Source organism: Bactrocera tryoni, unplaced genomic scaffold, assembly GCF_016617805.1.
Source record: "Bactrocera tryoni isolate S06 unplaced genomic scaffold, CSIRO_BtryS06_freeze2 scaffold_120, whole genome shotgun sequence".
NCBI lineage: Eukaryota > Metazoa > Arthropoda > Insecta > Diptera > Tephritidae > Bactrocera > Bactrocera tryoni.
Window position 1 is genome coordinate 1,261,562 of NW_024395835.1, and position 10,523 is coordinate 1,272,084.

Sequence of the window (10,523 nt, forward strand, 5' to 3'; positions counted from 1 at the left end):
GTTCAGTTCGACTTTCTTACATCAAAATGTTGCCAGACGGCTCAAGAAACTTAACTAAAACTAGTATATTTAAATTAGGTTGCCACAGGTACTCCCTTCCCAGTGATTAAATCACGATTTAGAATTGTCTGCAATTGTTACATTTCTTTTTTTATAGGTTCGCAGCGGTGTGTTTGGTAACTCGTCACTTCTGGGAAGGAACGCTGGTTTTAATCTCTCCACAGATATGTTGTGTATTGCGTTGTTAATTTTAATTGCATAGAGTCTGTCTGAAATGCGTTCCACCACTTCGAAGAGACCCGTGTAAAGAGTCTCACATGATCCGAGCGGATGAACACATGACTACAATCGTGTAGATTTTTATTGATGAAAAATCGTGCTGAATTGTGGTGTACCGGTGAACTTGGTTTTAGCTACTGTATGTACTCACGAAACTTGGATATGAACTCCTGTGGATTATATGATCCATCCCCGCTATCAAAGAATTCGCCGGGTAAACGAAGATTGGTGCCATACAGCATTTCTGCTGGGGATGCTCCAATGTCTTCTTTATGGGAACAGCGAAGTCCTAACATCACTGTTGGAAGGAGAAGTGGCCATGGAGTATTTCGATTGCACATGAGTAAAGCTTTTGGCGTGGTTAAACAATATCTGTATCCTTCATGCTCTGGAAGAATGATAATATCAAGGTGGACATGGTCGAAACGTTGATCAGTTTGTTTGAACGGCTTAGGCGCTAGATGATTGTGCTTTTGTATTTTTGATCGTTGGCAAGTGATACAAGAACGAACCATTTCTATTACGTCCTTGTTCATTGACAACCAAATGTATTTGCTTCTAATTTGTTTTAAAGTTGATCTTGTACCAAGGTGTGAGAAATTGTGAATGTGTTGAAATATTTTGTCGCGAAGCTTAACTGGAACGTACGGCCGAACCATTGCATCTGATATATCGCATTATATTGTATTCCCAGATTGAAATTTTAGCTTCTGTAAATTTAAACTAGTGTTATTGTTTATGACTATTTGTTTTAACTCTGAATCTCTCTGCTGTTCTTCTTCTATTTCATCCATTGTGACTACTATGGGCATATCAATTTGGCATACTCTGGAGAGTGCCTCCGCTACCTCATTATTTTTACCAGACAGAAAGACGATTTCCGTTGAAAATTGTGCAATATAATTTAAATGCCTTACCTGCCTTGGTTACGCTTTGTCTGCTTTTTGTGTTGGACGAAAATGTTTAATGGTTAAGTATATTGCCGAAAGCTCACGGTCATACGCAGAGTAATTTTTTTGCGCATTTTTTAGTTTGGTTGAGAAGAATGCGATTGGCTTCCATTCCCCATTCACTTGTTGTTCCAGGTGTGCTCCAGCTGCAGTCTTCGACGCATCTGTTGTTAATGCAAACGACGCATTTGGTACCGGAAAATTTAACAATGTTTGTGTAGTCAAACTGGCTCTGCAGTCGCTGAATGCTTTTTCAAGCTCTGCATCCCAATCGATTTTTCGTTTGTCATTTTTTTCGAGTCTTTGAAAAGGTTATGTAGAGGTGCTTGAATTTGTGCGACGCTAGGAATATGTTTCCTGTAGAAATTTACCATTCCTAGAAACCGGCGGAGTTCAACAATTGTATTCGATTTTGGATATTGACAGAGTGCTTCTACTCTTTCTTTCGGTGGCTGTATACCTTCCGCTGAGATGTGGTATCCTAGGAAGTTTAGTTCGCTAACGCAAAACTCACACTTGGATAAGTTGACACATAGTTTTGCTTCTGTAAGTTTCTGCAGCACCAACTGGACATGCTTATGATGTTCTTTTTCATTTTCTGAAAATATGAGAATATCATCTAGGTAACAGAAAACAAAGTCGATATTTCTGAATGTGATGTCTATGTATCTTTGGAACGTTTGAGTGGCTTTTTTAGCCCAAATGGCATAACGACAAACTCAAAAAGTCCAATTGACGTTCGAACTGCTGTTTTCGCTATGTCTTTTCGCACATGCGTATATTGTAATAAGCTTTTTTTATATCTATTTTGGAAAAAACTGCTTTACCATGTAAGCAGTCGACTATGCTATCGAGGTGCGGTATCGGATAGCTATCTGGTTGCGTGTGGGTTTTCTTTTTCACTAAGTGAATTGGGCTTGCCCAAGGTCTGCCTGATGTACGAATTAAATATACCTAGTTGCAACAGTTCATTGAATTCGCTTTTGATGACATTTAATTTTTCTCCGGAGTAACGGCGAAGTGGCTCTGCAATAGGTCGGCAACCTGTTACAATTTGGTGATTGACGTCCATTGATGTTGGTAAGGTGTAAATATTACGCGTTGTCAACTCAATATGCTGCTTAATGAGGTCTTGAAATATAGATGAGGGGCTTATTGTTGATATGCTGTGCATTTCAGCCTTCCGAACTGTTCCTTTTGTGGTAAGGGTTGTTTGTGAATCAACCAGACACTTTGCTCTGAGGTCTGTCAGAAGGCCAAAATGTACCAGAAAGTCTGTTCCTATGATAGGTGATTTTACGTTCGCTATTACAAAGTTCCATGTGAAACTCCTCCGTAAGCCCAAACTTAGTGACAGATTTCTAGTACCAAAAGTTTGAATGGTTGAGCCATTTGCTGCAAAAAGCTGAAGGCTATCAGGAGTAAGTGTTGAGTGTTTATGAATGATGTTCAGTGGTACAATTGAGATGACAGAACCGGAGTCAATTAAAAAGTTAAGATTGTTTTTGCTCTCAAAAATTTACAGTCTTTGTTCTTTGATGCTGATGTCTTGTTCTACGCTGCCATCAGTTGCATCGATAGACGGCAGCGGGATTAGTTTCCCTGCGTGCCGTCCGTAGGTTTGTTGAATTCGCATGGAGCTTGACATTTCCTCGATGCTGCACCAAATCGAATATGGTAGTAACATACTTTTGCGTTTTCACGTAGTCGACTTCTGCTTCGTTCGCCGACGGGTTCGGCGCTTGAACCATGACGTTGGTTCATTGTTGCAGCCATGTTGACTGATATTCCGCTTAGTTTTTGAATAATTTGGTTGAAGGAGGTCTCCAACGCCAATATTTGTGCTTCAAAGGTGTTTTGCTTGGATATGTTTAGAGCTGAGCAATTGGCTTCGTTGTCTTGCGGAACGGTTGTAGATGCGACTATGTGTGAGGGTGAATTATCTACAACTCGATCGGCTACCTCGGCGAGATTTTGCAAGTCTGTAGACTTGCACGCCGACAATATGCAACGAACGTTGTTGGGCATTCGCTGCAACCACAATGTTGACAGAGCTTCATTAGAGACGTTATTGCCGTCCAGACCACGCATTTCCCTCAACAATTGACTGGGTTTCTTATTGAACAGTTCTATTCCTGTTAGAAGTTTCATCAACTGCTTCTCTTGGACTCACCGAAACGAGCAATTAGTTCTCTTTTCAATTTGTCATACTTGCCCGTGTTCGGTGGGTTTCTTGCAACATCTGAAACTCGGCGTAGGGTTTCTGCATCAAGTGCTGTAATTACGGTGGAATATTTAGAGACATCAGATGTGAGACGATTTATATGCAACAAGCCGTTTATTTGCGTGAACCACAGGTCTGGGTCCGATGGCAAAAACTGGGGTAGTCTAATGACACCAACTGCTTCTATCGCGTTGTGTTGGCCCCCTTCTCTTGTACCCGCTTTTACTCGGGTTTGCTGTGCTGGCCAGGTTGCGTCCGATTTCGGTGTGCCTTCATCTTTGTTAGGTGAATCCAGTAGTGACATCGTGATGTAAGGATATGCTGATTGCAGTTGATGTATACAAGTTGTAACTGCCAACAAAGTCAATTGCGTAGTAGCTTTGAATCGGCGCTTGTTTGTCGTCACGCCGGCGCTTGTGTATTGGCTGATTATTGCGGAAGGCGTTCACTTAAGTTTCCTTTTTACAGGTGCGCTTATTCTTTGCGGGGTCACCAATTATGTGGGGCTTGTTTCCACACTTCTGTATTTTGCCTATTTCTCTCAATTTATCAGAAAAACGCTCAACACAATATTTGGCTTCTTTTTCTTTATTTCATCCGACTCATTCAATTAGTTCAGTTCGACTTTCTTATATCAAAATGTTCCCAGATGGCTCGATAATAGTATATTTAAATTAGGTTGCCACAGTGGCAGACTTCAAGCGACATCTGTCAAAAAAGAGCAAAAATCGGCCATTTTTGAACAGTGTTGCCTATTTAAATTTCGTAAATTCAGCTAAATGCACGAAATTCTTCTGCATTACAAATTTGCATTAACATGGGTCATATGCGCAAGTTTACATTTACTAATGCCAATGCAAATTAGCGCTGTCGTCTGTCAGGGTTATAAAATGCGCAAGTTAATGCAAATTAAGCCCACTCTTGCAAATTATCGCTGTTGTCTGACAGGACTATAAGTCCACCGATATAAAAAAATTCCGAATTTGGCAAATAAAGTTGAACTCTCAACGGATGAAAAAGAACTAGCTAGAGTAACTGAATGGATTCTAAAACAAAGACCAGCTAAAAAACGAAAAGCGGAGTATTCCCTTGATCTTCCGGGAAAAGTAGATAAAGCCACATTAAAACCGCTACACCAAAAACTAGTTTGCGGCCTCAACCAATTATGGTGTCTGGAGATGCCAACGGCAGTAATTACTAGCAACTACTATATGCTATTGCAAAATCGGAAGCAGAAAACAATTTTACCATAAAACTTTTAAATATTGGAATATACAAAGTAAACACTTTCTCCATAGAGGACTACATATGCATATCAAAAGCACATTCGAGTAGAAATATATCTTGGCATAGCTTGGAGAATAAGCAAACGCGACCAATTAGAGTTTTTTTAAAAATTTGCACAATTCTTATGATCCGAAATCGATTACCGAAAATTAGTTAAATGAAGGAAATACGAACATGGAAGTACAGTTTTTGGTATTATTATTTTTTGTAATTTTTGTAAAAAGGCCTTTATTAGATATTTTACTTTCTCTGCTCCTGAAAAATAGTTTATTGAGTCAGAGCTTCCTTGTAAACGATATTTGATGTTAATTTATTTTTTGGCAGCAATGTAAATTGATTTTCAGGACCTCCGACCTGCGATAGACCAACATACAGTTGGCCACGAAAGTTTGGCCTTGAAAATTGTTTGCAGTTAGAGCCAAAGATATTTTCACTGGGAATTTAAGCCGTTTAAATGAGATTCGCAGATTACTTGGTATCATCGGAATCCTCAGTATATGGGGTAGTTGACCAACTGCTAGGCCGGTGATAATGGTTGCTACTAAATTAAATTGTCCTTCAGTTCCATAATAAGCAGCCTCGTCCCGTTGCGCATGCTTGATGTACTTAAATTCTTCAAAAGCACGAATCAAAGCCGGGTAAATACTTTAAGGTGTAAGACGTCAACCAGAGGATCGAAATTCAAGTTATTTTATATACATATATGTCGGCGCACCCTAATAGTGTGTGGATATTGGTATGCGTGTGTGAGTGTACAAGTATGTGTATACAGTTTAGGGAATTGCATTAGAAGACTAAGTTCTTCATTATTGCATCACCCGTTGATTGTGCGGCGATTGGTTGTCTGCATGTTGTCCCTTTGGGAAGTATCGTTTTAGCAGGGCGCCAGCGTGGTGACGCTGTCGCCGAGTGTGGTTCGGTGGTAAGCAGAGAAAGATTTCTTCTAGAGTGGTGTTTTAGAACTCAGTGAGAAAAGTGTAAAAAGTGAACACAGCCGAATCTCGCTGCGCTACTACGATGTCACGAAATGACAATCTTGCTGCGACATCAAAAGTGGAATCTGCCCATCTGTATCAAAAATTGGATGGACCATGGCGTACCATGATGGAGTTACAGAGTGGAAAAATTATTGAACTTATGCGGGCCATGGATCTGACTGTGCCTGAAGCGGAGCGGAGCGGGTCTGTGCAACTGCCCAAATTCGGCCCAGACAAAGCATGAAATGTGGATGGATACGCGATGCAAATAGAAGCCTTGCAGGATGACTTGTTGCAAGTAAATGGACCGCGCAGTTACTTCTATCAGAGTTGCAGTATTAACTGTGAAATAGTTGTGCAAAGTGCTGCGGTAAATAATATTTTAAAGTTTATGCGAAGTGAAAAAGAAGCGCAAAGTGATAAAATATGTGAGAAGTGAGTAGGGTAAGTACGACAACGAGGAAATAAAGTGGTTCAAAAACAAAAACAAAAAAAAAATTGTGTGTGCTTATGACCACACGACAGAAGTGAAAACTTCACAAGTTTCGCTTGAGGAGAGCAGGACCTGCTGCAGTGTAAGTTAGTAAATTCTCATGGATGAATTCGATAATACTTTGATTAGGTGAGATATAAATGGCAACTATTACAATTTCCTGACCATTTTCTACTGTACATTTTGCTATACAAATTTCTCCTACTAACGATACATGAAATGGACATGATTGTGAATTACGAAAGACTATATCCATCTGTGAACTGACAATAGTAGATGTATCTGTGTTATTTTGAAATATAGCTACACCTGCAGCTCGACGATCAGGTCTTTTGAATTTAGCAACACAATGAAAATTTGGGATATCAATATCTTCTTCATTATTCATCCAAATCTCTGATAAAAGTAATATTGTTGAACGTTGCGTAATACTGTCATTGAGATCCAAAGCATGTGACCGTAAACTTTGACAATTTAATGAATATATTGATATGCCCTTTCTATTGGATATGAAATTTGTTAAAATATTAGTGACTGTTTGAAGCCTATTGAGAGATAGCCTCTTGAATTCATTTTGTAAATCAATGACGGATGTAGCATCTCTTCGTCCGTGAGAAAATGTTTGATTATTGTTTTCAGTCACAATATAAAGTCCTTCAATGCGTGTTACTCTTGATAATGCCACGTATACTAATTGTTGCGAATGCGGTTTTTCATATTCATAAGCAACTTCATCGAATGTTGCTCCTTTTGACTTGTGAATGGTTATAGCACATGCAGACACCACCGGAAAATGATTACGTTTAGCAGTAATAGTTTTGTTATTATTAAGTGGTATAGTGCATGATTTTCTGGTTATGGGTACAGCATTCCTAGGGATATTATGATCCACAATAAACCCTGAAACTTTGCTTCGAATTTTCCTTCCAATTTTTTCTGGATTTGGAAAAATGAGCCAAACTGTGAGGATTTCACCATTTTTATCATAATCGATAAAGCAAAGTTTTCCTACCGCACCATTAGCCAATCCATCCGATACATCGATATTAGTAGTCAACATATAATATTTATCCAATACGAATATTATTTCATAAGGTAATCCACCCGTATCAATTGTCGATATTTTATGTAGCTTTTGCTTTATGAAAGCTTCTTGCTCGGTACCACGATAGCCTGTATAAACGTCGATTGCTACAGAAGTTACTTTATTTTCTGCTACGTTTAATATGGAGTTGTTGTACATTTGAACAGCTGAATTTGATAAAAATAGTCGTATGCCATGAGGGCAGGCAATATCAGCTGTTTCTCCGCTAACGAATCTCGATTCAATTAATGCCATTTCGTCCGAATTCAATTTTTGTCCATTCCCAACTTTTGTAAGTGCATTGGAAAACGTACCATTTGCTTGTCTCATAACTTGAGGGAGTTCATAAAATTTCAAATCACGCCAAACTGTCGGCCCAGTCAGTCTACGTTTTATTTGTTTATATATCGGTGTTGCTCTGACTGGAGGTAATTGTCTCAAATCACCTATTAATATAACATCTAAATTTCCAAAATTACTTGCATAATTACCGGTGATTTGTTTGAGACGTAAATCGATTTGCTCTAGAAGTTCTGCACCAATCATGCTTACTTCGTCGATTATTATTGCTCTGACATATTTAAACAATGATCTATATTGCTGTGCGACTTCTAGACTCAATGGCATCAACTTTGACAATGATATTTTCAAATCAGTATGTACAGTTGTTCCATCAATTGCTACAGCGGCTTTTCCTGTTGATGCACAAGTGATATAAGCATTACAGTAGCCATCACTATCAGAAAACCGATTATATATTTTCATAATAAGTTTAATAACGAAAGTTTTGCCGCATCCAGCTGGTCCAGTGAAGAAAATTTGTAATGGACTGTTATCATTAGAAAATAATTTGTTGATTACATGTGTTAGCAGTGCTCTTTGCTTTTCATTTGCCATCCTCATAGCTGCACAAAAATCTGCATTAGACATGATATTTTCTTTTTTTTTTAGCAATTGCACCGAGTTTATTCAATGTAGCTAATCGAAGATCGCTATTAATATCTGAATTCGGATTATCGTATAAATGCTCAAAGGGATTTTGTTCCGGAAATCCGTTGACAACGTCGTGTATTTCATCTCCCTCCACTGGAATTTCTTCACGACATAAGTAGCTCTCTACAAATTTGAATAGTTTTATCAATGTCAATGTCGGACTCAAATTCTTTTCTCCTCTGTAGAATAATATTCTCATTATTATCATAAATAGTAACGAATTTCATCTCTGTTAATATGTCCTCTTCTTCGTTTTGAAATGGTATGTGCAGTGTCACCATCTCTCGCTTATATTCGTTAAAATTTGTGGCCATATCATAATTTTGATATCGAATTATCTTGGGGTCACGCCTCTCAACAAATTCTTTTTCCCTATTTTGTGTGTATTTCGATACAAATTGCGCTAATGTAATATGTTTCAAATGTTCTGGTCTTTTCTCGTACTTGTCGAACCAGTTTTCTTTCCAAATATCAGTACAATCATCATCTAATTCAGACAACTCCTTCATTGTTTTTCTTATACGTTGACGTTTAATTGGCCATACTGTTGGAATATATACGATATTGACTGAAGTTTTTGACATGGGCTCTCTTAGTAAATACCACGCAGCTTCTTGACTTGTAATTTCGGTATGATTTAATATATTTACACTAATATTTTTGGTTATGCCGATGATATCAAATTCCGGGAAAAAATTCATTCATTGTTTCGATTATTTTTCTTTGCAAGTGACTCATCACTATTGGTTTTATTGACATATTCTACTACATAAGCGGCACATGAATATTCTTCTGTGATAAACTGAAAGTCGGTGTTATACCATGTTCAGACCGAAAATTTAAAAGATTAGATTACATTTAAGCATTTCATAACCCAACAGTGTTCTCACTGCCGTTAGAAAGATCAAAAAACAGCTGTTATTGTCATTCAATAATTTACATCGCTTAATATTTATCAAAAGGAAAGATTGTCATATAGTATTTTCAAATAAAAGCCGTCTTTTTTAATATTTTCCATATAATAGAAATAATGGATGCATTTTTCATTTGTTAAGTCGGTTTTTAGGTGAAACTAGATTCATTGCTTTAAAAAAAATTTGTTTGTTTACATTTTTCCCCTTTGTAGTGTCTAAATCAGCTGTGATAGTGTAACAGATTTCCAGTGCTGACAAGTAGATTGCGCAAAATCAGAGTCGCACAGAGAGATTTAGCGTGGATCAGTTCGAAATCATTTCAATTAAGTGATTTGGAACTGTCATTTTTGTATGGCGAAATCTTGATAAATTTTTAAGATTAGATCCGAGTCAACATCATTACGATTGTAAAAATTATCCATATTTTCAAAATCTTCATTCTCTAATCGTATTCTTCTTTCAGCGTATCGCTTTTTATAATTGATAAACCCATCTTCAGTATTTTTCATAGGAGTTAAAATCGTTGTTTTTTTGCAGGGCATTAACGGAGCTTCAAATCGACATTTTTGCGTTTTTTTGCAGTAATTTTTTTGTAGCATGTGAATGTATGTTTATGTGTTTGAAGTTTAATATTATCCGATGCCTCCACTGCAGAAACCGATATTAAAGTTGTGAGAACTAAATATCTATACAGAATTTAGCCCACACAACCCATAAAGGCACACCCTATTGTTCACAACACAACGGGAAAACCACGCCACTTCTAGAAACACAAGAAGATCGAGAAACCAGACATGCAGATGAAATGACAACAACAACGCATACGCAGCAGTAAAAACACGCCACGCAAGCAATACAACGGGATACCACGGAGACGGAGAAATCAGACAAGCAAACAAAACAACAACAAGCATACATACGCAGCGGTAAAACCACGCCACTGCCAGCAACATACGCCGTCCCAGCAACACACGCCATCCCAACGCAACATGTTGCGAATGTTTAGCACGCAGCACAGGCTTGCTTGGGAGTTAGGTGATGGATGATCAGTCAGTCAGCACGGGACTGTGACAGCGTACGCACGTTTGGCATCAGACTACGCAGTGAGTTTATCCTCTGGCTAGTCTTGGTACCCTGACTTGTGAACGCCGTCTGTTAAGGGTGAGCTTGGTAATGAGTTTATCCTCTGACCAACTCAACCTTTAACATCGCGGTCGCTAACGCAGTCTTCCGTGATCCGGGATCCTTACGCGGCAGAGTGATTAAAAGGACCTCTCCAGCGTCGCAGAAGAGCGTAAACTGGTCTAACCGTGTAGCGTTAT